This window comes from Pangasianodon hypophthalmus, chromosome 1 (assembly GCF_027358585.1).
Source record: "Pangasianodon hypophthalmus isolate fPanHyp1 chromosome 1, fPanHyp1.pri, whole genome shotgun sequence".
In the NCBI taxonomy this organism is placed as follows: domain Eukaryota; kingdom Metazoa; phylum Chordata; class Actinopteri; order Siluriformes; family Pangasiidae; genus Pangasianodon; species Pangasianodon hypophthalmus.
Window position 1 is genome coordinate 19,276,874 of NC_069710.1, and position 27,348 is coordinate 19,304,221.

Consider the following 27,348-nt stretch of genomic DNA (forward strand, 5'->3'; position numbering starts at 1 on the left):
CCAGATACAGCCTGGAACGGACACTTGCCCAGGCACAGCGGGCAGCAGGTAGTGCCACAGAGGTGTGAACTGAAGTTGGCAGGGATTCCGTGTACGGACGTGTCATGGAAAGCCTGCCGTCAGGGTTGGATAGCCTCTGTACTGGGAAAAAAACAAAATAAATCCTGTTTGGCAACCTCTTTCCTTCACACAGCTCAAGCGTCTTTCTCTCCGTCACACATATTCTCACTCTGTCTCTCTGCTTACATGTGAAAGAAATAATGAGACAGCAAAAGAACAGTAAAACAGCCTCCAGACCACCATCCTTAAGACTATCTGAAATTATATTTTCCTTGTCATCCATTCTATAAGAGGAGTTGATTCTCCAATTTGGGCGTCACTGTGGCTCAGCTGTAAGCAATCAGAACCTGAAAGCTGTACAGCTAATCACAATCTATTTCTGAGGCCACCAGAAAAGCTGCTTCCTGGCCAAACCCCAGTGTGCTTAGATCAGGCCAAGCACTGAGATATATATACACACACACACACACACATCACATGCCACTGTAGGGGCTTTCAGCATTGGACGGGGTCAGCATGGGCACTCTGACCAGTCTGCGGTTACGCAGCGCCATACGCAGATGCACAGAGTACAGATGATCTCTGTATTCTGAAACCTTTCTATCATAGCCAGCATTAATTTTTTCAGCAATTCGTGCTATAATAACTCTTCAGTGGGATCGGACCAGATGGGCTAGCTTTTGCACCCCATACGCATCAGTGTGTCTTGAGCGCCCATGACCCTGTCCCCGGTTCACCGGTTGTCCTTCCTTAGACTACATTTGGTAGGTACTAACCACTGTACCCCAGGAACACCCCATAAGACCTGCCATTTTGGAGATGCTCTCACCCAGTCATCTAGCCATCACAGTTTGGCCCTTGTCAAAGTTGCTCAGATCCTCACGCTTGCCCATTTTTCCTGATTCCAACACATCAACTTCAAGAACTGACTGTTCACTCACTTATTGCCTAGTATATCCCACCCCTGGACAGGTACCATTGTTACAAGATAGTCAATGCTAATCACTTCACCTGTCAGTGGTTTTAATGTGATTTGGTGGTTTTAATGTTACAGCTGATTGGTGTGTGTGTGTTATATATATTTATATACATACATACACACGTACATACGTATATAGTGTGTGTGTTCCGATATAAATAGTTCATAGTTCATGTAAATATAAATTTGGGCATCAAATATTGTGTTATATTGACACATCCACAATGAACTGACATATTTCCTGTTTATATTTCCCATATTTAACTGAAATAATGTGGGCCAAAACTGAAGCTCAGCCAACTCTAAAGACATGTAGCCAACCAATAACATATGTGCTATTCCACTGAAACAAATGTTGATTAAAATCATTTACAAAAGCTTAGCATGGTTATTTTTCCTGGAGTTATATTTCCATAATTTTGAAGCTATGCAGCCAAAAATCTATGGCCATTATTCTTTCTTATACCAAACTGCTATGGAATTCTCAAATCTGGTTAGGTGTTGATAAATTTTCATCTCTGACAGTGCGCTGTTAACAAGAAAACTGTATAATTGTTGAGATGGTGAAGTGTTCTGTGAGGACATGTTTATTTAACATTATGTAAATTGTCCTCTACAGGAAGGTCTTCAAGGCAGAGGTATTTTCCTGTAATTTCCTGGTTCTCGGTAACATGACATTCTATTTTTTTTGTCTTATTATCTTCAAGAGACAGACAAAAGAAGCTGGTGAGGGAACGGCTGTTTATAGCTGCTATAAATTAAGTGCCAACAGGAACAAACTTGGCTTGTGAATGCTGCACTATATTAAAAAGCCACGTGTCAAGAAGGAATAAAACATTTTGGGATGTGCTGTTATAGGAAAATAATCAACAACAGGGTGGTGTAATGTGGCCTGACACAAAGCGGAATTACTGTTACCTCCCTGAAGTTCATTAATTTTCTGTAACAGCACATGTTTTATTCCCTAATTAATTGCAGATTATTCCATTTTTCTTATCTGCTTTATTTAAAAAAAGTATTTTAACATTAGCAGGTACGGTATATAAACGTGCATAGTAATATGTAGTAATATATATATAGCATATAGTAATATAACCTTTACCCAGTAGTGTCAGTATCACTGCAGAGATGATTTGAGGTAAGTCAGATTGTAGAGGATGCAGGAGGAGAGCTACAAAGGAGGCACCTGCCTAATCCAATGTGCTAATTAACCTTAGTGCTGCTGAAAAAGAACAGGTGGAGGAGGAGAGGAAAGGATGGATGGATTTGTCTAATGAACGTCTCAGCTCTTTCTGTCTGATCAGCCCCCTGGGGAGGCCTTCTGCCTCAGCTGATGGCTTCAAACAGTACAGACTGTCAGAGAAGAACTAGAAGTGTATTCACGAGAACCGTTCAAGACACAGATCGATCGGGACCGAATTTTTTGCACGTGGCACATTTCATAACAACAGCACAAACAAAACAAAACAAAAGAGGGCAGATGTGGTGATGGCTTTCATCTCTAAATCTGAAAAAAAGAGACTCTGATCCCAAACCAAACTCATAAATCTATTTGCCTTGAGCCAAGGGCACTTTAAGGAACATCTTTCCTTCATGTTGTGTAGAAATGCATGTCTTTGTGTGTGTATGTGTGTGGGAGATGGGATTCAAATCAAGGGGTCTTCATCATACCTGTTTGCGTTTGGCCCTGCCCTTACGTCCCACTCCTGTCCTTCGGAGAGCTGTCCTAGTTTCAGCTCACACACACTGTGATACCCATCTTTCACTGGAGCCAAAGCCTTCTCCCTCTCTGTCAGATTCATTTTCCAGAGCTATTGTTCAACTGGCACACTCCTACACCCTTATATCACTTCCACAATTCTGCTTCCCCAGCAACAAGGACACCACAAATGAGCAGAGCTCTTCTTCATACGTCTAATTTGGGGCTAATAAATGTATCATTTATTAACCCCAGAAACTATTTATATATCCCAAAAGACAATATTCTTTCAAAAAAAAACATTCAGAAGTGTTTAGGACCATATTCTATAGAGACAGTGACGTTCGGATTTTTTTAATACATAAAACCCTGCTATGAATAACTTTCATGATTGACAGAACTAAAATTTATGATTAAAATGCCATGGTAGTGGTTAGCGGCGCTTGCTAACTTCGTCCAGATTTAACCACAGAAGGAGTCATGTCAAACCCACATCCTGCATCTAAAGCCACTCTCTACAGACACAGACAACATGCGACTGTGAGATAGATGGCAGAGGATCAGCAGACGTACCTCTGATTCCACACCACAGATCTCAGCATTGCCTACACTGACTGAATTTGTAGAATTATCTTTACTTGAGTTAATGTTTTCAAATCTTTACCTATACGTGTTTTTATTACCTATTTCCAAACAAATGATGCACACAGCTAACGGAGATTTTTTCTATAGCTAGTAATGTAGCCAGTTACTTGGGCAGCTAACAAGTTACATATGTAGTGAATATAGCTATAGACAACAAGCAGCCCTAACTAGATTATCATAGGCACATCAAAGTTTGCTAGTTTGTTAGGTTTTTTTATGTAATTTGCTATCCAAAAGGTAAAATTCTAACATCCACAAGTACATTACAACATTAAAATTTGGGAGGATAACTTCTGAAGGCTAAAAATATTATATCAAAACCTACCAAGCACAAAAACTGTTTGTCACGCTGGAGCAAAGCTCCACATCAGTTTTCAAGCCCTTTGAAACTCCCAAGTCTCACCAGTGCTTTAAAAAATAAAAAAAAATAAAAAAACACCAAAGTTCACTCTTCTCTCGTGTTTCTGGGAGGTTTCTTTTCCACTATACATCTTATGGAACTGAAACTTTTGGTTGAATATCTGCCTTCTCAAGGTACATCAATTACTCTGCCATAAACCTAGGCTAATATCCTTTTCAGTCAAGCTAGTACTCCACTTCCTGTCAATTTTTCCCCTACATGCAAAGATGTTTTCTTATGTGATTAAGTAGAAGACAGGATGGTCAAGACTGTTTTCTTTTCTCAGAGCAGCTATTTTAGTCCTAGATGAGGGCAGTTTACCCAAGCTGTTGCAAGTAATTGCTTACATACAGCTATGAGTAATATACAAAAGAAAACAGACACGGTTATCATCCTGGATCATGCATCTCTCATTCATGGTTAATTCAGGGTTCATGCTTTCAGGAGTTGTAAAGGATACTGCCAACTAGGCAAAGCATCTGACAAATTGTGCCTTTTACATCTTGCTGAAGCCATTACCCATACAACCCTTGTTAGTCCTAAGCACTTCCCAAAGGTAGGCTAGGATTGCGGCTGCAGCAGGAGGAAAAGCATGTGGTGCAGATTTAGGCCAGATCACAGCCTGCACTCTGCATCCTCATAAGGCTCATCCTGAGGGCATTTGGCATGCTGTATGGAGGTGCAGTGGGTGCAGTGCAACAAGCCTAGGTGTCATTTTATACCTACCTTTAGCACAAATATCAAGGCTAGCATTTTTCACAAAATATTATACTTTCACCAAAGCATTTGGTTTGTCTACCCAACATGTGTTTCTGATTATGTATTCATAATGTTGAACCAGAGTTATGTGTTTACCAAGCATTTAACCTCAATGGTTCATATGACACACAGAGGGTTGCCGAGGTTTTATTCACTTCAGAAGGTTTGGTCAATATTGCCAACAGATGACAAGCCTTTGAGGGCTTTCAAATGGTCTCAGTCTGCTCCTTGAGAGTTGCGTATTGACTAAAGTGCTATATAAAACCTGCACACCGCCAGTTCCCTCCCTCTTTCCATCCCCTCACTCCCTTCCCTCAGAACGAGAGCTCCTCAGGGGCTTAAATCAACTCTTCACTGGTCATGGCTCTGTCTCCATGGATACAGCTAAACGGGCGCTTTCCATGTGTGGTGGTGGCACAGAGGGGCACGTGTGAGGGCCAAGACAGGCACATGCAGGGCACAAAGACCCTAAGGAGCTCTCACTTCCAGAGCTCTCTTTCTGCTTCCTCCAAGCCTTCTAAAGCTGCCAAAATGGAGAAGCTGAGACAGACAGGGAGGCAGAGAGAAAGAGAGAGAGGCGCTGAATAAGGCTTTGGAGAAGCATGCCGGGAGGAGTGCACAGCAGAATCAGAATGTTAATGATGCCCAGACAGCAATAAGGGAACATTCTCTCTCTCTCTCTCAATGCTGCTTCCCTCTAACAAGAAACTGTGGGTTGGAGGGGTAGAGAGGCCAATAGGAAAGCAAGCCATTTCTGGATATGAGCACTTATTTACCGTTCCCATCTGCCTGGTGCTTGATCAGCTTCTTCCTTTGCTCTCTATCTTCCACTGCTTGCTCTTTTTCCTTCTCCATGTGCACTCTCTCTCATCCTAAATCTGTCTCTTTCCCTCACTCACTCGGCTGTCTATGATGTATAGCTTCATTTTCGGCCGGCCATTTCGGGCAGAATAAGATTACAATCTGGGCAATTGAGTGGAAACTGGTTCGGGGAGAAAAAAAATAATAAAAAAGAAAGATGGATACAAAAAGACCGAAAGGAAATTTTTGCCCTTTTTAGACCGTGTATTGCTGTTGTTTAAAAGGCGCACGCACACTAGTCGTTCAAATGCAAGCAGGAACTGCAGAGAGATAGACACGCGGACCTGGAGGGAGGGCAGCTGAGCGACAAAAAAGCATGAGTAACAGGAGCGGGCTGCCAGGAGGAGAATGGATACACACTTTGGCCTTTGAAATGGCAGGCCTTGTTATCATTCCTCCAAAAGGGCAGAGACACCAAGAAACACAAGATCATTAATGCACAGAAAATTGGCATAAACCTGCTACCATGGAGAGTGCCATTCCAGCTGAGAACACATTTTGACTAAAACTCACCACAAAAAGCTAGATTTACTCAGCTTGTCATGACACTGTATAATAAAACACATCCAGAATATATTAAAGATCCTAATTATTGTTATGCAGTCCTGAAATAGCATTAAATCATCCCTCTTGGAAGCAGAGTATTATGTTAGAATGTTGCTAGAGTGTTGCTAGAGTGTTTTAGAGTGTGAAGCCTAGGAGTACACTGAATGAGCTAGAGGTAGAAGAGACAGTTGACTCATCAATCCAAAACCCGAGCCTATATTCAGTCCCCATCAGTACAAAAAGTATGAGCGCCTCCTAAATGCAAAGCTTTCCTGTCAGTTCAAATCAGTCTGGTCATATCCTGTGTACTCTCTCTTCAACAAGGTGTTTCCACCTACAGAACTGCCACTCACTGGATGTTTTTTGTTTTTTTCCTTCACCTTTCTGTGTAAACTCTAAACTACTGTTTGAGAAAATCCCAGGAGATCGGTTTCTGAAATATTCAAACCAGCCCATCTGCAACCAACAACCATACCACCGTCAAACTCGCTGAGACTGCATTTTTCCCCTATTCTGATGTTCGATGTGAACCTTAACTGAAGCTCTTGACCGGCATTTGCATGATTTATGCATTGTGCTGCTGGCACAGGATTGGATAATTGCGTGAATGAGCAGGTGTACAAATGTTCCTAATAAAGTGGCTAGTGAGTATATATGCATTGTATATCCGTGTGTGAAAACACAGAGTCTGTATGTGTGTGTGCGCGTGTGTCAGTGAAGGAGAAAGACCTGTCCAGACTGAACGGTTTACAATCTGGTGGTTGTTCTGCATTTCGTCCTAGTGTGAGAAATCATTCTGAGAGCTCTGCACGCACATACTTGTCTTTGCAAGTCTCCACAGAAATCTCTAAACCTCCCCCAGATTTCTGTGTTGCACACCCAGCCAACAACACCCCTGAATTATAATGCAGCTCTGGGATTAAAACCTGAGATTTAAACCCAGGAAACATTAGACTAGATTACTTTTGTAATCCCAGACAAGCATGTGTTTACCATTGACATCACAAGACACACAGAAATCAGATTGGAGTATACTTTTTAATGCATTTCAGATATTCTAACAGTAATGGCTGCAGTGACTGATGGAAGGTACCACAGTTAATACTAATTACACTTGGCACAACATGGCTAATACAAATCACATTATCTTCTGCACCAGCACCACCTCTGCTCACGCACCATATGCTTTAGTAATCATGACTCGAGTCTTTGACTGGGACTTAATTGGTTTTTGTGTGTCGAACAGAAGTCCAGTAATGAGCAGTGTGCTTCGGTCTGGTCGATGCTTGCTGTAAAGTGCCTTAATCTCCCCGATTGAGAATCGAGAATTGAGAATGCGTATGAGATCTGTTTTCCTGATCAGAAAGCAGAGTGTGCTGACCTTGTGAACTTCTGAAGTGGAAGAAAGAAAGGCAAACTCTTCTCCCACCTGTATGTCCTCTTAAGAGAGCAGTTCTAAGACCGTTCGAAATTATGCAACATGGAAAGTTACTCTGCATCTGCTCATCCATTTCAGAAATCCTGACTACTTACGCTCTCTTCACCATGTAGGCCTTTTAGTTTTCCAGCTTTTCATAAAATGTGCAAAAATAAAACACCTACCCACCTTCATAGCCCTTCATTGGATTGAGCAGATTTTGGAGTTGACGGGAGGTAATTAGTATTTACTGTGAATAAGTGTGGGACGCCATTAGTGGCGCTTTGTCTCTGAGACCTTGGTGGTGAATACTGTATGTGTCTCCAGCTGACTGGGGATCAGGTCTTAACGTGAAAGGCCTAATCAGACGTGGCACATGGGTGCAGCAGCCATTGGAGAAAGTGAGCGAGCGGCTGGCTCGTCTCTCAGATGACATGGCTGATTTGAATATCAAAACAGAATGTAAAACGGTGATTAAAACTCAATTATGCCTCACACAGCTGAAAAGTCAATTAGAGACTTCTGAGGCCTGGAGGAGACAGATGCCAAGGTGAAGAAGGGGGGAAGGAAGCGGTGGCAGCCCTGGGGAAGTGCTGATGGCCAAGATAAGAACAACATGTGTGAGAGAGCTAGGCCTGCCATGCTCACATTCACACACACACGCACACATACACACACACACACACACACACACACACACACACACACCGAGACACATTTATTCAGGACCATATTCATATCTCTAGAGGCAGCCATCATAACGTGGAAAAGGAATTAAAAAAGCTTCCTGTCAATTCCATCATGACCCATCCATAAATTATGAGCAATTTACATCATGAGAGATTCATTTGGGAGAGCTGAAAGCAGTCAGACACAAAGAGAGAGAGAGGAAAAAAAGAGGAGAATCACAAAGCTCCATATTCAAATGGGGCTCCATCGAGAGTTCCCAGTGCTCCCACTACTCCAAGCCCCTCCTCATTGATCCTGAATTACTTATTTATGCCTCTATAATGAGTGCTGAATATAGAGAGGGGAGTTGGATAGACGTTGTGAGGCAGACGCTGGGTTTTGATCAGAGCTGTGTAGCCATGGGGGAGTCCTTTCACTGCACTGAAATCCATCAGACCTTGAACCTGCAGGCGGCCAGCAAATCAGCGAGAGAGGGGCACTTTCTGAACATATGCAGTGCAAATCATGCCGCTAGCATTTGGTGAGTTTAGTGTGATCCCCATAGACCCTCTCCACGAAGAAGTGAAATGTTCAAGGGTTGGTAACACAATTTAACCCTGTACATCAAATATTCAGCAACTGCGTCTCGTAAGCCCTATGAGGTCTCAAAGGTGACCCTGGAGGAGCTGAGGCAAAAACTTCAGGATGCGGGCAAATCCAGGGTGCAGTAATGTCTTTTTCATGTCAGGAGCTGATCGGCAAAGAAAACTAGGAAAGTAATATAAAGGGCCAAAACATGCTGAAAGAACTGTGGTAAAGGTGTCCTATTATTTATGTGTTTTCAGGGGCTATGGGGACAAAAGGCAAGCACATGGTTGCACGCTATCTTCAGTCCTCTTAAATCCAGAGGGATTACTGTTTGCATGTTTTCTAAGATCTGCAAGATACCTTGGCTATTGAAACACAATCTGTTTAAACATTTTAACAAGTTCAAACCTCTAATAAACCTAAAAGCCTGTCTGTATTAGAAACTTACATAAGAAAATACAGAGAGGAATGTAGGTGTGGGACAGAAACAGTGATATCACTATTTAGAAATCTTTAGAAAAGAGCATATTCCCAACATCTCTTCAAGCTTAAAAGAGGTTTCCAGCAATGTTTTGATATCAGGCCTGAACACTCCAACATACTCTAGCAGGCAGTATGACCATTTGAAAGAGAAGCCTGGAACAGGGTGAAATAATCTATGGATGTGTGTGCGAGAAAGCGAAAAAGGAGATTAATTTATTAAACTTGGCTCACTGATTGGCTTTGATACAAAATCAAGATACTTTTCCATTGTTCTCTGGAGAAATACAACACAAGCCTGGCCTTGTCTGGCATTACTTGGCCTGTTATGCATGCAGGCAATGCAAGTACATGTGTGTGAAGAGAGTAGGTACTAGAGAAATATAAAACACCAGTAGCTCTAACCGCCATCTGAGGAAGTCATAAAGTGTGGGTCCCAGCTCTGTTACCATGCTGTCTTTAGCACATTATAAAACCCACTGTTAAACAACCACCAAAATGCTATGCCGCAAAGTTCAGATTTTACGCCCTGTCTCCATGTTTAATTCAGCCCTCTGTTGCATTATGCAAACTAGACATTTGAGATACAATAAAAAAACACAGAAGAGAATTTGCAACTGGCCGTGTACACCCATTTAAACCTGTCTCTCCCTGATACATCACTGTGAAAGTTCCTCACCTCCACACTGGCTCTAGCTGACTGTATTTTCCAAAGTGTGCTATATTCACTAACATTCACCACCTCCTCTCTGCTAGCAGGAGGTCCCACTTTCTTTCCGTCTCTGCTGAAGGTGCGAGCTGTGCTCCCCAACTGCTAAATCGACGCTATTGATCCCTTCATTTCCTCCTCCTCTTTTCTCATTGTCACACTGGCCCTAGGACAGGCAGGTTCGAGCACTTGTTCACATGGTGCTACGGGATAGCGGCCAGCACGTGGCCTACAGCAGGAGCCTGAGGCAATGTGAGAGCAGGTTAGTGGTGCTGTTCACACTAGAAGATCCCTCAATCTGTGCCAATATCAATGTACATCAGAATGGGAGAACAACCAGACACATTACATCCCCTAATAAAGAAAGGTCCAGGGCTAGCAGCATGAAATCTTTGCAGTTTGGCATGCCATTTTCCTCTTGAATGCAATTTGCTTTAGAACCCTGTAGTCCATTATGCTGTTAAATGGATTGCATAGCAGGTGTTCCCAGTTTCACTTTTCTACTTTTAACTAATAACGTCATAATACACACTATAACACACAGGCATGATTTACAAATGCACCGAGCTTTAATGGCACTTAAGGCTAAAGGTTTTTCCTGTTGAAAATGAAAAACATTATTGATTTAAAGGGGGGAAAAAAATATAAAGTAAAAAATATATAAAAATATATAAAAACCTTTCAATATAATTATCCTGCGGCTGTGGGTCACCCTGACAGTGTCAGGGGTGTCGGTTAAGTATCAGAGGAAAATTTGTATGCATACGTCAGTTTACACACATCGAACCCCCCCATCTTTAGGCATGAAAGAATATACCAGCTGTATGGTGACAGACAAGAGCCTTCAGCTAATGAAGGGAGAAAGAGAGGTGGTTGATTTGACTTGCCTACTTGGCTCTATGTGTATATTTATTACTGTGTCTAGCGTACTATGCAGCTCACACCCAATTCCTTTGACAGGCTTGAGTACAAATACACAGATTAGATAATAAAATATACGGAGAACAAACAATAGGTTGTAGTAAATGCATGAGGTAAGAACAATACATGCATTGGAAGCAACCAGACAAGTTAGTTTTGTTCTCTGTGCTTAAGTAGCTAGCAAGAAGTAGCTTTAGAGTAGCTAGCAAGAAGTAGCTTTAGTGTAGCTAGCAAGAAGTAGCTTTAGAGTAGCTAGCAAAACCTCTCTCTCATCTGGTTAGTAGCTAGTAGCTGGTTAGTAACTATGACAGTCATACTAAGTAGTATGTAAGTATAGCATTGATGTCATTACTATTTAGGCATACTGCTTAGTGTGCATTATGGGACACAGCCTTGAATGATCTCAGAATGGCTACTGAACAGCACTCACAGCCATGAAATTAATCTGTGCGGTATAGAGTGACGCAGCATAATCCATGTTATTAAACTTTCTTCTCCAAGTACTATACAATAGCATTTTTATACCAGAGAGTGCTAAATTCCATAATATATTCTGCAGCTTTAAAGATAACAGTACCTCAAGAAAAGAAATAAATCTTCCATATCTATATCATAACAATGACGATACTGATAAAATATAGAGACTCAGAAAGTTGCTCGAGAGTGAACTTGGAAAGAGAACAGAGGGTGCATTCTAGCCCTTAACATGACTCTTCTTTATACCTCACCTCTCACAGTCCTGAGATTGAAGAAAACAAGTTGTCTAGCATCAACGATAAAGGTGCCAAATGCTACATCTGAAGCTGCTCCATCCTACAATATCACAGGCCAATTAGAGAGCAACAGAATTGGAGCGCTCCACTTCGGAAGAATAGAACCTACAATCTCCATGGTAACACAGATGGTGGTCCTGAGTTGCAAGTCGTTCTAATAGTGAGCAGTAAAGATCATTTTTGTCAAAAGCATCAAGTTTCGAAATGGAGGGGAAAATTACTGATCATTCTGAAACCCTCTCAAACAAGACTCTCCATTTTCCCAGTTGTCCTGGCGTGACTATTATGGGTATGAAGAGTAGGTATGGATCAGCAGAAGGTAATACAGGAAGGAGTTCTTGGACACTCTAAAAGTTGGTTCCAACTGTAATATCTGAGAGAGCAATTCATGTTTGGGAGTATCAAATGGGATGAGGAGAAAGACAAAAATAAAATAATATCAGATAAATTCATTACAGCAGGTCATAACCAAACAAAAGCAATATGGTACTGAGACCAAGAGAAACACAGTGAGAACTGAATGATCTGGTGTGAAGGACAGGTGTCTGAGCCGAGAGCAGTCCTCAACCAGCATGAGAGAAGTTATGTGGAGTATTAGGTTTCCTGATTTCTCATTATCTATCCATCTATTTCCCCTTCTGTTCAAGTTCACTTGGCTGCTCTTTCATTCCCCACTCCAACACACAGGTGTGTTTTTAGAGGCACTCCACTTCTCAGCTACTTCTGTATGTACAGTACAGTTGGTGGGAGAGTGGAGAACATGAAATATATGCAGACAGAAAGAAAACCTCCATGATGAATCATCAAATCATAAATTCATTAGTTAGCCCACTGGGCAAGTAAAAGCTCCAGTACGCATGCACAGGCTCCTGCTCTGGTTGCCTGGAAACCTAAGTGACTTGGCTAAAAAAGTGTTAGCTATCATGATGCAAAAAATTATGATGAGATAAGTGTATTAATACAGACCAAGAAAAAAAAAAAAGAAAAGAGTACATGATCATGTAGCCTATCGTATTTATGGCCTTAAGAAAAAGTCAACAAGTCGTTCACCAACATTTCAGCTATGGGATGTAGTATCAATATCATCATGAATTATGTCAGAATACAATTTTCTAAGAAATCGTGGATATTGCAATATCTTTTTATAACTTATAAAAAGTTTTCTAAAAAATAACAAAGCAGTTGATTTGATGTTAAGATGCTGCACTGTTTTGAATTTTTAAAACTGTACAAATGTTAATTCAAGGAAGTTTTTTTTTTTCTTTCTTTCTTTGGCTGTTGAACCTACAGTGGATATAAAAATTCTACATTCCCCTGCTAAAATAGCAGGATTTTGTGAAGTAAAAGAATGACACTAAGATAAATCACGTCAGATCTTTTTCTACCTTCAATGTGAAATTGCAAATTATACAAATAATGTGAAAAGCAATCAGAAAATGTTCTAGGGAAAAAAAAGAAAAATTTAAAAAAAAAAAAAAAAACTTACAATAACCTAGTTGCATAAGTGTGAAGCATCTTTTGATTTTATTATACACTCAGTCTTTTTAGGTAAGAGTCTATTAGCAAGGCACATTGTGACATGGCAATATTTTCCCACTCTTTCTTGCAAAAACATTCTAGAGCCGTCAAATTGTGAGGGCATCTCCTGTGCACAGCCCGCTTCAGATCACAGATTTTCAGCTGGATTCAGGTCTGGGCTCTGGCTAGGTCTTTCAAAAACATTGATCTTCTTTTGGTTAAGCCATTCCTTTGCTGATTTGGATGTATGTTTTGGGTCATTGTCGTGCTAAAAGGTGAAATTCCTTTTTATCTTCAGCTTACTAGCAAATGCCTGAAAGTTTTGCAGTAAAATCGACTGGTATTTGTAGCTATTCTTGATTCCCTCCACCTTAATAAAAGCCCCAGTTCTGTCTGAAGAAGAGCAGCCCTAAAGCATGATGCTGCCACCACCATGCTGCATGGTGGGTATGTTGTTCTTTTGGTGATGTGCTTTATTTGGCGCCATACATACCTTTTGAAATTATAGAATTATTATACCTTTTGGAATTGGTCTCATCAGGCCATAACACAACATTTTGCTACATGGTTTAAAGTGATTTAGTTAAGCTTGGATGTTTGTTTGTGAGAAAGGGCTTCTGTCTAGCCGCCCTGCCCCATAGCCCAGACACGTGAAGAATACGAGAGATTGTTCTCACATGCAGAGAGTAATCAGTACTTGTCAGATATTCCTGCAGCTCCTTTAATGTTGCAGTAGGTCTCTTAGCAGCCTCCCTGGTAAGTTTTTGTCTTGTCCTTTTGTAAATTTTCATCGGGATGTCTTTGGTAATGGTAATGTCACTGCGGTGCTTCACTTTCTCCACTTGTTGATGATGGCCTTCACTTCGTTCCATGGTACATCTAATGTTTTGTAAATTCTTTTATACCCCTCTCCTGATTGATACCTTTCATTGAGATCTCGTACATACTTTGTAAGCTCTTTGCGGACCATGGCTTCAGCAGTCGCATGAAACCAAGATGATGTCAAGAAAATCCCACAGAAACAATTGACCATTATTTCGGGTTAATCAGAATAATTTCATTGATTGGTTCATTCTGAGCACAGCCACATCCCCAATTATAAAAGAGTGCGCACACTTATACGACCAGGTTGTTGTGAGTTTTTTATTTTTCCTAAAATGTTTCTGATTGTTTTTCACTTAATTTTTATACAATGCAATTTCACATTGAGGGAGGAAAAAGTCCTGACATGATTTATCTTGGATTCATTTTGTTTTACATAAGAAACCTGCCATTTTAAAAGAGGTGTCTAGACTTTTTATATCCATTGTGCTTGTCCACAGGGCAACTACGAATAAAAACTATAAAACTAATAAAAAGCCCAGATATTAAATCTGCTTGTCCCAGACACCTGGGCTAGTGATTTGTCCACCCCTGCCTTCACTCCCCAACAAACACCTACACCAATTTCTCAATGCTATCAAGTGGAGGTCTCTGCTGTTGGAGATTTAGTAGCAGTATCAGGCCATGTCAGACTCCATTGTAAGGTCATTCATCACTGTGGAGGTGCAGGTCATAAGAGTGAACATTGTTCAACCTGTGATTGCATAGAGTGGGTTAATTTGTGAACAGCTACAGCGGCAGAGATATTGTTCAGCAATCAACTAAAATCAATCTGCTCAAGTGTACAAGTACGAGGAGTAGTGCGGGTCATAACGCTTCTGGTGTTCCATGTGTCCTTGGTGGCACACACACCCACGCACACTCTCGAAGATATTTGTGCCAAAGCCCTGAAGCGGCTAATTTTCTGCAACATCCTAGCATTAGCTGCTCAGGGGATGAGGAAAAAGAAAAAAAATACATTGCTGTTGATTGCAACAAGAAACAATTAATCTAGTGCTGCTGTTTTAGCAGACCTGCAGGACTTCAGCATGCAAAGAACTGCTATCAAAAGAATATGTGAAGGCTGTAAATAAGCCACAGGTACAGCGTGAGAGATAACATCCAGGCTCGCTGACTAAAATCTCTAAATCAGGCAACCAGGTCAGAAAATGTTATAGCTAAGGCACTGACAGAAAACTTAAAATATATTCAAACAGTCATTAGACTCAAGCTCTAATGGGTTAATAAATACAAAAAAATTACTAATGGTTTACAAATAGAAACAAAATGATACTGTGGGACAGTGCCATAAATGATACTATGGGACAGCAAAGCAACATTGCAATCATATATAGATCTTATCAGTGGCTTGAGCAATGCAGACATGTTTGTGTCATATAATCATGAGATAGCGTGAGTGTGCAGACTAAGATAATCACAGGACCCTGCCCAGTTCTGTCAGTGCGGCTGATCAGGCTGGTTTTTCTACATTGCCTTAATAGCTCCATGAGGTCTGCTCAGAGAAGCCTTAATCCAGCTAAGGCCCACTTTATACACTGTTCAATACGGAGTGAATACTCCGCTTCAGGCAATGGCACTCTGGGAAATGGTTTTGGGGGGCCCCACACAAATTTAGCAGAGGATATTTTACACCAGAGAGATGGCTACTAGTGTTTGCCAGCTGGTTTTAAGGCATCATTCCTCCAAAAGGAAGCATCCACCAATCAGTTACCATTCAGAAACACACATTATTCTAGTCTGATTAAATTACAAATAAACAAATGGCTCTAGTTTAGAGTGATGGAGCAAAATGCAGTTGCAAATGAAATATGATGTTGTGTGGAACGTGGGGCCTGAACAAGCAAACAAATTGTGCTAGATGTGAAAACACCAATCATTTTACATCACAGCACTTTGCCAAAGTCCTGTTGGTCTGAAGATTAGGTATGGACAATGTGGCATCAAGCAGTGGCAATCAGAACCACGCCGTCTAATAGCTCTGCCCTTTCTTGACAAGTGCACACTTTTCTCACAGAGAGGGTAGAGTACTAATCCATTGCCCTGAGGGGCCACTTACGTTAATTGGCAGGTTGTGTGGGCACTGCTGTAGCATTAAACCCATAAGAGGCAGACTTCTTTCTCATCTGGAGTAATGGGTCCTTCACACCCATCATCCCTTTATTCCAATCAGTCCTTCGAGCAAGTCAGGCCTCTTCAATGCTGTTACAAATTGTTTAGTAAAATTAGATTAATGAGTCACAGAACGAAGTAGAAGGACTAAGACACAGCTATTACATCTGTGACGACCAGGGTGAAAAAGATTCCAGGCATGACACATTCAAAGAACAAAAATGGTTTACATACAAACCTCTGTCTCTGGCAGCATCACCAAGAAAACGAAAAGAAAAAAGTATTAGAGTATTACAAAGTAGGTCATTGTTGTTCGGTAGTGAATTTGAACAAAAGGAGGTTAACCTAAGTTGTGAAAATCTGGTGAGTCAGCCAAGGTCCTTTAACTTCATCCTCTACTTAAGATAATTGTTTTTTGAGGATCTAATTGGTGATGGGCTTTTTCAATTCCCCTTCACCCTCTTTAGTACAGACATACTTGGCAGAGAGTGAAGTTAAAACAGATAAAGCCAGAGATCTACAGTCATTTTATCTGAGGTCTTCTCTCACTGCCTGAATACAGCCAGGAATATAGACCAATAAACTGCAATCCAATGAGCTTCAATTTATAGGGAGGTCAGGAAAGGCACATGGCGAAATGCAGAGAGAGAAATGCAGGGAAAATGTTTAGGGAAGAACGGAAGAGGATTTTTTCCCCTCTCTCATTTATAACAAATCACTCACAAGGAAACAAATGTTTGTCATCCTCAAGGATATGCACATAAATAGTAGGATCCATTATTAACCCACAATCATCTCCTTCTGCCAGGATGTTATTGAAAAAGGCCGGTCTGGCGTGTTTTGGACCCACAGGATGAATGGGTGGTTGGAAACATATGGCACTAGACCCAAAGCAATGCAGAGCAGGATTTTTAGTCACGCCACTATAGAGTTTCAGAGGGAACTGACGTTTTCTACACAGCTACTAAAAAACAGATTTACTGAAGCAAACAGCACATGTAAAAATGAGAAAATTTGCTCTTTATCACTGGGCCACAACAACCAATAATTAATTGTCTAATTAATTCTGTACATAACAATGGCTCCACTGATCATGAGAGCTATGCGACCAAGCTGGTTGGGGTAAACTTTACCCTTACTTTCTGACATAACATTGGCAATTAAATATAATTTATCACGTCTTAATTTGTTCCCTAGAGAGAAACATAAACAGTACCTAAATTTGCTACTTAAGTTGGGTATGATTTTAAAATTAGAAATAGTTTTCTTCTAAGTTTTCTTCGTGCCTTTTTTTTTTTTTTTTTAAGGAAAGTGGATTTACTTAAAATGCAAAATGGCTATGGAAGTTTAATCTTGCCCTAGACATCAAACCTCTACTTCCCATCCTCCCTAGCTCTGAGTCCTCAGGTCTTACTACACTACAATGGGAACTTTCAGGTAAAGATTTGGGCTGAGCTGCACCTCCATCGCCTCGTGGTTTAAGCCATCACTTTGAAGTGCAGTGATGGAGAGCTTTTGAGATAGCCTCATCCTTGTGGGGCACCGGCGTAGACTCACAGGATTACAGAGACCCAGAGGAGTCAGTGGAGTGATTGGAGGCCCTGGTTAGCACATGGGGGGCCAAGCATTTCCTATTAACTCAGAACCAGTGGCTCAACAAACAACTAAGGGCAATGAAGAACACACAGATGGAACAGGCTATAGTAATGTGTTTCTCAGAAAACAATTCGTTGAGAACAGATGTTCTTCAATATTCATTTCAGTTTCTGCTTTTGCAGTTCAATTATAAAAACGAAAGTTTACTCAGAGGTTTCTGGGAAGGCATACACATTAGCAAACTGCTCTCATTCACCTCAGTGCACATACAGTTCCCGAACTGGAGCTGTCTAAATATCCTGCTTCACAAAAGTGACATATTAGCATATGCCAAAGTGAGAAACTGAAGTATGTATGCACACATACACTTGAGTTAAGCCATAACAATAAGATTATTTAACAGTCACTCAGTCAAGATGTTAATTTGGCTGCCACTGGTGTACAATGGAGTCTTTAGCCCAGTATAACACATGGAAGGAGACATGGTAGGAAAGAGACTAGAGAACATAAAAATATGAAGGTGAAACAGCAACTATATTGATATTAACAGAAGTTACAAAGGAGTAACACAAATTATAACACAGTAAAAGTTTGACTGTACTAGCTGTTAAATGCCCACTAAAATGGTTCATTAAATAGAGTTGTCTTATGAAGAGTCTTTTTTTGTAAGAAAGGGAAAATTCGTTTTAGAAAAAGAATATTAATTGAAGAAGCGGAGTTGAGTAAAAAATATGATCAGTGGCAAGACTGCTGGAGATTATCAGATGTTTAGGGCACCGACCTCTAAGATTTAAAGTGTACACGTCAGCAAGTTGAACATACATACACTGGTCATTATATTACTTCTACTAACATATCATATAGATGCAGTTTGTATGTACACAATTATTGATTATAGCCCATAAGGTCGTATGTTATATTTGCCTGCCCATTTTTCAGAAAAAGGCCCATCACAGGACCATCACTGATGAAGTGGCATATAAGTAACACTGACATGGGGGCGGAATGATTTATTTTGTGTGGTTCTGATAAAACTGTGTCAGAAATGGCAGTATTGGAGGGGTTTCCAAACACCTCAATATCACTGCTAGCTTCAAAAACAGACCAAAAATATCTAGCAAACACTTCTGTAGTCAGACACTGACTGGTGAAGGGCTAGAGCTGCGATTTCAGGAACAATGCGACAGCCAACATTTAAATCAAGATTTTCTCCATTCTATGCAAATTACGTATGATGCGGTAAAGTGACAAATACAAACCACTGGCTCGAATAATTCCTCTAACTAATCCTTCAGTGCGTGGCTCGACATTAATTCAATCCTCCACTCACTTTAGTTCCTACCTGCAATTATTTCCCATTTACTGTTTGATATGCAAAAATGGAAGAAAAACATAACTGTGGTTACATTTTATCCCGTCATATAAAACCTCCTGTTAAATGTTTATAGAGACATTATGAAGAAACATAAAGCTTAGGAAGCTAGCAGAGATTGTTAGTGCCTCTGATGAGTGTGTGATTAGTACAGTTAGCTGGCTTTGCTAATCATCTGGTGAGTGTATGCAACTAGCACATTTAGTTTACTTTGATAATCTGCTAACAAAACTAGCACACAGCCTAGCATGTAACATGTAAATCAAAGCTAAATATATTTTAAACAAAGGTAATGTGTAGCAGTTAAAACATGCCTAACCAAAGACAAACACAAATTAGTTTGAAAGGTAATTTTACAAGGTGGCCCAACAAGGTAGGTGCAGAAATCCCAGAAACCTTGCTCCACCTCATACAATCTTACCAGTGAAACACCCAGTACCATGTCAGTGTCATATCTATATTGAGAATGATTCACCACCCAAATAATATCTGGTGGTCCCAGTGGTGGTCCCTTTCAGGTAGATATGCCTGGGAAATCACCCAGTAAGAGTTCAAGGTAGCTTTACCTATTAACATGGTGCTGAGGGTATGGTAGAATTACAGTTGGACCTGGTGCACGTTTCTTCAGCACCACAGCCTGCTTTCTGATTCAAAGTGATTAAGAGAGAACAGCTCTTTAACATCTCCAGAAAATCAATGAGTCCAATTACAGATGTTTTTGGCAGTGCATCAACCCTGCAGAGACCGAAAAACTTGTATTAATTAGGTGAGAGCAGCTCATGATCACACAATTTGGTGGTACGAAAATAGAATCATGCAGATTAGTTTTGAAATGGAACATTGTGTCCTGTGTAAATACTTCAAAATAACATTATTTGTAAATGTTAGCTTAACTGAAATGAACCGAAATCTAACTCTAAGTCTCCAGCATAATACACAAATCTTTCAGTATGCTAAAATCAACACTGCCAATTCTACAAAGGTTACAGTCAAACACAGGTTCTTTGCACTCATTTTCACTAGCAATAATAGCAAGTTTAGCCCACTGAAAAAAAAAACAGTAATTTTTTAAAAAAAGAGTACAAACTATGCAACCGTTATTAAGATTTACCTCAGTGGCCTGGCTTCAACTTGTGTGGAATATTTCATCTCTTCCTCTGAGCTCGCGTGACATGTAAGGACTCGGAATAAATGTTTTAGTGCTTGGCACATGGTGGCACTCGGACGGATGGCAGTTTTGACAAGCGTGAACAGAGGGAAATGGGCTGAACCCACACATTCAAGATCAGCAGACTTAATAGGGCTTCTGTCCATCAAAATCAACCAAATCTGTTCACCCAATTATAAACCCCTCTCTGTTTTCTTCTTACTAGTCTCTCATACCCAGTACAACACAGCCTGTGCTATGCTTTCTTTGATGGCCAGTAGCACTGTGCTGTTCAGCCATGGACCTATCTAAATGCACCCACGTTGGAACAATATGACAGCACCTAGTGGTGAGAGCCTTTAGACTAACTCCATATGGCTTAACTAAAAAAAAAAAAAAAAAAAAAAAAAACACCATAAGCTGTCAAAGCAAATAGAGGCACCAGTGAGCAGAGGAGGAGCAGCACAGGAAGAGAGAGTGTGAAGTGAGGATGACTGTGCTGTTCAGTCATCTGTGGGCACCAAGGTCAAATCCAGGCATGCATCTGGCCAGCCATCTGCTCCCAGCAAGCACTAGAGAGACCCTGCCACCTGCATCAGCGCTCTGGCCAATCATCATGTTTGGTGGTGGTGTGTGTATGCGTGCGTCTGTACATATCTGTGGTCCCCAGGGATTGGAGATCCACTCTTGGAGGCAAATCCATGGGGATCTGCAGCAGGTGGGCTGTTTTAAGCATCTACTGTACTCAAACACTCAAAGAGATTTCCTCTATCTTTCATTCTATCTTTCATTCTATCTTTAGTTCTCCCTCATGGCATAACCCATGTTTCATAATTCTGTTTTCTACTTGTTGTTTCTCTCAGTCTGTAAACATCCAGCCTCCTCACGGTGGAGAGTACAGCAATAGAAATAGGCAACAATATAAAACGGTCAAATATTCTACAGCAGTTTCATAAATGGGAAATTAACTTATAGTTTCTCAGAATCAGGCTCCACTTGGTAGTTCCACCTCACAAGGGGACATCTCTAAGAAGCCATCTTTCCTGGAAATTATTGATCAAATATAGTGCGTATTACTATGAATTCTAAAATTAGGAGATTAAGAAGTCAAATTCACAAATGAAATGTTTTTGCTTGCTATTTAAAAGCACTGTTTTTAGCAGCATAGAGGTCTAGCTTGGTACACTGTTGGAATGACAAACGAAAGAAAAAAGCAACTTAGTCAAGTGTTGGGCCACAAACAACCAACCGGAAAAGAACAGTTTCTTCAACTCAGTTGAGATCTGGTGAATGGGAAGGCCATAGCATATGATTGACGAGCATGAAAATGATGTAAATCACTCAGTGAGCCCCCGTACCCTGTGCATGGGGACACTGTCATTGTGGCAGAGACCACGCCCATCAGGATAGAAATGTTTCATCACAGGATAAAAGTGATCAGTTAGAACAACTGATCTGCAGTGAGCCTTTCCTCTAAGAAGACAAGAGGAGCCAAACCGTGCCCCCAACGGCATAATAAATTTGGTGATAACTGTAATAATAAAAGCAATTTGAAGCTTCGTCGAAAAGTGTATTGTTCATTCCATTATCACATTATATAAATGAAATGTTTTTGTCAAATGAGCAACAAGTAAACAGCACCATTAGACGTCTATTAACATAGAACTTGAAAGTAAAGAAAAGGTTTGCTCTGTGAAACATTTTTACAGTATAACTTGTTTATATCAACCCTACAATCAACTAATCTGGGTGATTTCTGAAGGACCACTGCTGCTCCTAATGAGCCCACTATGCCTTGAAGCCATTGTACTTATATCAAAAAAAGGCTTTAATTAATTCAGTTTCCTCATTCTTTCATGAGTATAACTGTTTTCCTTATTTTCATCATAGGGGCAAAATGAGCAGACATTGCAGAAGAATTGAGAGAAATGGAGAGAACATTATTGAGACTACACAAACATGATAGAAGGTTGTTGTGAACTTTCACAAGCTTGCTGTAACAGCACATACAGCATTTACAGGAAAGCAGTATGTAGGCGTGTAGGTGTGGTTGTTGATTCAATCATTTATGAGTAACTTAAGAGGAGTTAGTAAGGACAACGTTAAGAACAAGAAAACCTCAATACAGAGCCGAGCTCACTAAGGAAATAAATGCGAAAATAAATGAGGGAGAACTCTTCTATTTGCCAAATGTATTATACGGCTATTTCACTGTTAGAGCGTAACAGTGGAAAAAATACTTTCTTTGGTTAGTTGGTTTATTTCATATTCCAATTTAGAAATCAGTGTTCAATAAATTAAATATTAAGCACTTTATATTGCAATTTTTGTATGCTTACCTTATAAGCCTACTCTGGACATTTTAATTGAAATGAAGTAATTTAATTTTGTTACTTAATGAGAAAAATATGCCATTAGATTATGAATAAAGATATTCATCCTCAGTTTAGGGCACACTTCTGGGTAGAAACATGTAAAATGTAGATATTGGTGGGCAGAATTGGATCACTACCTCTAGACTGTAGGTTCCCAATTGCACATACTGGATCACTACCCATAGTGGTTCCATAGTGCTTTCTTAAGACCTCGCTATTCTCGTAATTTCTCCACAACAGTTCTTTGGAAAACCCTTCAGTCCTCAATAATCCCACACAAACAACCTCATGCCATGCACACACTAGTTCACTATCTGCCTTCCATTCAGAAGCATGTCTACAGTGACTGTGATAATATGAATGATTACGATTGCTTGGTCGAGAACACATCAATATTTTTTCATACAATCATCTCTGTGAGAATGCATTTATCAAATACAATCTTTCTGAGTAAACTCTTATTAAACTGTGAATGGATTAACACATCAGAAATTGAAAAACAGCTACAAAACTCCAAAATTTTTTGTTTTCCAAAGATTGTGTTTCCATAGAAATATGGATATAAATATGATATAAATGATGCCATCATCTATTCAAAAAGAGTACGTTATAAAATATGCCTATATCACACATCATTAACTTCCCACCACCCCCGCCCTCCTACACACCTTCCTCAAACAACCTGGGATTTCATTTATCCTCAAACAGCAACTTCTTTTACAAGATTTTGTGTTTGATTTGTACTGTTCAACTCGACAAAAAAAAAAAAAAAAAAAACCTTCCCCCCCACACACAACACCCTGAGGTGACCAACTAGCCCAAGATAATGCAGCTGGCCACGACTTCAATTTTCTGCCAAATCAAACCACATTTTCTTGAGAGAATGCAATTGTGTTCCACCAAGGCAATATCAACAAAAGCTTCAAGACGTCAAGAGGAAATAAAGTGGGTTATTTCGGGTCTGACATTTCAGCAAGTTGTTTCCCATTGGTTCCTACCTCAACGCTCATCCAATGATACTGCAGGGTGTCAGGCACATGACAAAGAGGATGAGAAATGTGTTGGATAAAACACTGGAACTCTCCAGGAAGTCGTGATATTCCTCAGTCTGAGGGAAGAAAAACACACACACACACACACACACACACACACACACACACACACAAACGTATAAGCATTTCTGCACATAATGAACAGAAAGAACAGCAGCCATAATTTACAATGCACCATTTTATTTATGAAAATCAGACGCATCCAAAAATTAATAATTTTTTTGGCTTTTTTAGCCCCATCGTTCATTTACAGCACTAGTACTCATTGCCAAATTGAACAAAGCAAAAGTAATTCATACACAAAGCATTGCCTTCACGCATGATAAAAAGGAAGCACTGTTCACTTAACATTCATTATGGACAGAATTTTAACCAAATCTCTACAAATCCAATTCTGAGGCTATCCAAATCTGTGTAGAGTGCAATCTGTTCCTTCAATCTGCTGCGAGTTAACACTCCTCTCAGCCAGTTTTCTTTACTTGTGCAGACCTGCAGCACTGGGATGCTCTACTCCACTACCTCGCTCTTCTTTTGTGTCTGAGCCTGTGTCTGTATGTAGCTCCTTGTAATAGTCTCTGCATCTAAGTTCCTGCCCTTCATCAGTGTGTCTGTCTCCTGACAAAGAACAAAATGCATTAAACCTGCTTACATCATATGCACAGAATGGCAGACCCATTTTGTCTCTCTGGAGAATAACAGAGACAATACACGAGAAACTCTGATCTAATTACAGTCATGTTTAATATTGTAAGATAAGGTTCGACTCACAAAGCCCCCCTCAGGGCAGGCTAAATTGGTTATGCTCTTGGAGAGAGGTCTCTTAATTCGAGGAATTAAGAATCTATGAATTATAGACCAGTAGAAAATGTTAAATGCTTTTTTGTGTGTGTGACTAAGGTAATTTTGAGCTACCTAAGAAAGCAGAATAGGAAATTACCCTGAAAATTCTGTATTAGTAAAGGTACAGTTTCCAGTGCTGATTTGTGAGTATGAACAGCCAACATTCAAGGTAAGATGTTCATCCAAAATGCTTGCTGCCAGCGTTCTGGAGTGTTTCCATAAAGCTCCGTGGCTCATTTATATGGAGCAAATCTAAAAACATACCAATTCACTTCAAGGCCTCGAGCTCACCCATACATTTTGTGGACAACTACAAAACGGCCAACTCGAAATCAACCCACAGCCTGAGTGCCGTGTCTGGCTCAGTCTGGCTTTTAAACCTAAAATGAAACTATCGGCAAGCATCTGGACTCAATCCAATTCCAGTGCAGCACTCTTTTCTTTGTTGCCGAGCTGCAGCATGCATCCTGTGGCCAGGTTCTGGTAGGTGGGTGTTTGAGCAGCATTTCTCCGAGGCTTTTAACACAGAAACTAAAGCTCAGGAGATGGCTGGTTATCTCCTGCTCCCTAGAGTTCAGGTGAAGGGAAAGTGTTGACCATTTTTCTATACCATAGTACATGATTCTGTATCTTTCCAGTTTATCTTTCCACTGTTGCAGGCCCCCCTCTTTAAACGTGTCTTACATTACTGTAGCTAAGAATAGCCAAGAGCAGAAAAGCAGAGGAATAGAACTTGAACGAATCAGTGTTGATTTGGGGTTCATGTGATATGTTTTGGGCAGGCAGCCAGCATATTATTGTGTTTTATGCTTTACTGAACTGGTTCCAGCAGGTTGCTTCATTTTTCTTCATGTCCTTCTTCCTCAGAAAACGATACTATCTGTTTTGAACTCAACATCCCAAGTTCACTGAGAAAAATACTACCCAGCTGTCTTAATGACATCCTACTTTTCCAGCCGTGAACTGCGTCTAAATTGTCAGAAAGCACTATTAACAGCAGTACAGCTGTACTCTTCAATTCAACTTTATTTCTAAGGTGCTTTTAATAACAGACATCATCACACAACAGCTTTATAGAAATCCAGATGTAAATTTAGATCCCTAATGAGAAAACCAGAGGCGACAGTGGCAAGGAAAAGCTCCCTGAGATGAGATGAAGAAGAAACTTTGAGAGGAAGTCCATGGTCTTGTGGGTGACAGCAGATAATGTTTATATTCTTACTGGGTGAAATTAGGTACAATGCATTCAGTATGTTTTAGAACTTTGGGAAAAAACATAAAAATTTTTTTTTTAAAAAACAGGATAGCGTCTGTGTTTCTGCCAACTTTACTGACATTTAACCCACAGCAGGTGCAGGTTTTACAGTCCAGGTTTCATGATCAGGCCTGTCAGAAATTGTTTCTGTAATCACTCAAATCTGCTCTCACACATTCCAGGAGTATTCTGTCTAGGTCTGCATCTATAGCCATGTACAGAAAAAAAACAACTACAATGAAAAGATCTTTTAATAGGGCACCAATTCTCTTAAAAGAATTACAAGTTTAATGAAAGAAAACAATCCAATCAACAAGATATAAAATCCGAAAGACAGACAGACAGAGAGAGAGAGAGAGAGAGAGAGAGAGAGAGAGAGAGAGAGAGAGAGAGAGAGACATTACAGCACAGCTGCTCAGCTTGGCTTCACCTCAGCACTTTAACAATGTGTGTCTCAATGCAGCTCTCTGCCTTAACAGATTCCTGGAATAACATCCTGCATATGTAGGGCCTCCTTTGTTAGCCACAGTGTAGATTTAGTGAATAAATATATCTTTTGCCAGCACTTCGACATGACGCCTGTAGAAAACCTTAACTCATTGCATACTTCTCCTTGGCTCAGAGTCAAAGGCACATAAAACTGACCCGAAACATGGAAAGCTGACAGGAGCATGGCACATCCAAACAGAAGAAGAAAATTTTCCTATCGCCAGCTCTTTTTTTTAAACCGAGCAGCTCTACTTTGATTAAATCGGACCCATGAGGCAGGAAGACTTAGCAGCTCATCATCTGGAATAAAGCTCTGAGCTTTAGATGGACCGCGTAATGCACAACCAACTGCCATTATATAGCTTTTTATACACATATAGGACACAAGCACACATGGAGGGCTTAATAGCAGTGCCTTAAACTTATATCTAAGCACAGAAACTTATGTGCCTTAAACCGATTATATATATATATATATATGCAGTTCCATTATCTTTTCAATGGTGTTTCTATAAGAATAATCATTTGCAAAATGTAACAGAAAATAGGCATAAAGAAGAAACATGAACATAGCTGTTTATGATCTGATAAAATTAGGTGTACTATACTATAATTAGGTGTACTGTAATCTAACTATAAATTAGATTCTGTGCCAAAAGCGCAGCATGACTGCATTGAATGCATAACGCAGTTATCCAGACCCAGCCTTGGCAATAAACAATCAACCAAGAATTGAGAAGATTCTGCTGATTGTGGAGAGAAAACGGCTTGTTTAAACATAGCATTTCAGTACAGCACCAAGCGAAGATTACCCCTTGCCCTTCAGCTGCCTATTAAAAGAAGAAGCACAGCTCCATGTCCTGTTTTGGGCTACGGCAAAGCTTGCTGAAGATGTCAGGTTGAGAGTAGAAAGAGAGTAGACATGTTGTGAATGCTCCACTTTCTTCTCCTTTCACCAGTGCATTCCTGCCTCCCCCTGCTCTTACAGGGGGCAAATGATCTGACCTGAGCTATCTCAGATCCCTGCCCCCACTACCCCTACTGACGAAAATCAATCTCTTTACTATTCAGGCCATGCTGTTGCCCATGCTAAACTGCTGACCCTGTGACCTGACAGGATTGTGCTGGGAGGAAGACTCGGATTTGGGTCAGCCCCTTCAGTCTGGTGGGTGTCATGCTGTCCAAAACAGTAATAGAGACGACTCAG

At 40.4% G+C, this 27,348-nt stretch overlaps 1 protein-coding gene across 6 annotated transcripts in view; it reads right to left on the reverse strand.

Annotated features, from left to right (window-relative positions):
- sema6e (sema domain, transmembrane domain (TM), and cytoplasmic domain, (semaphorin) 6E) overlaps window positions 1-27,348 on the reverse strand; it is a 123,331-nt gene that overhangs the window by 87,110 nt on the left and 8,873 nt on the right. For all 6 annotated transcript variants that reach the window (XM_034303574.2, XM_034303576.2, XM_034303584.2 and 3 more), the window contains one exon: window positions 23,504-23,613. The gene's annotated coding sequence lies outside the window, so the exon portion shown is untranslated. The remainder of the gene's footprint in view (window positions 1-23,503; window positions 23,614-27,348) is intronic.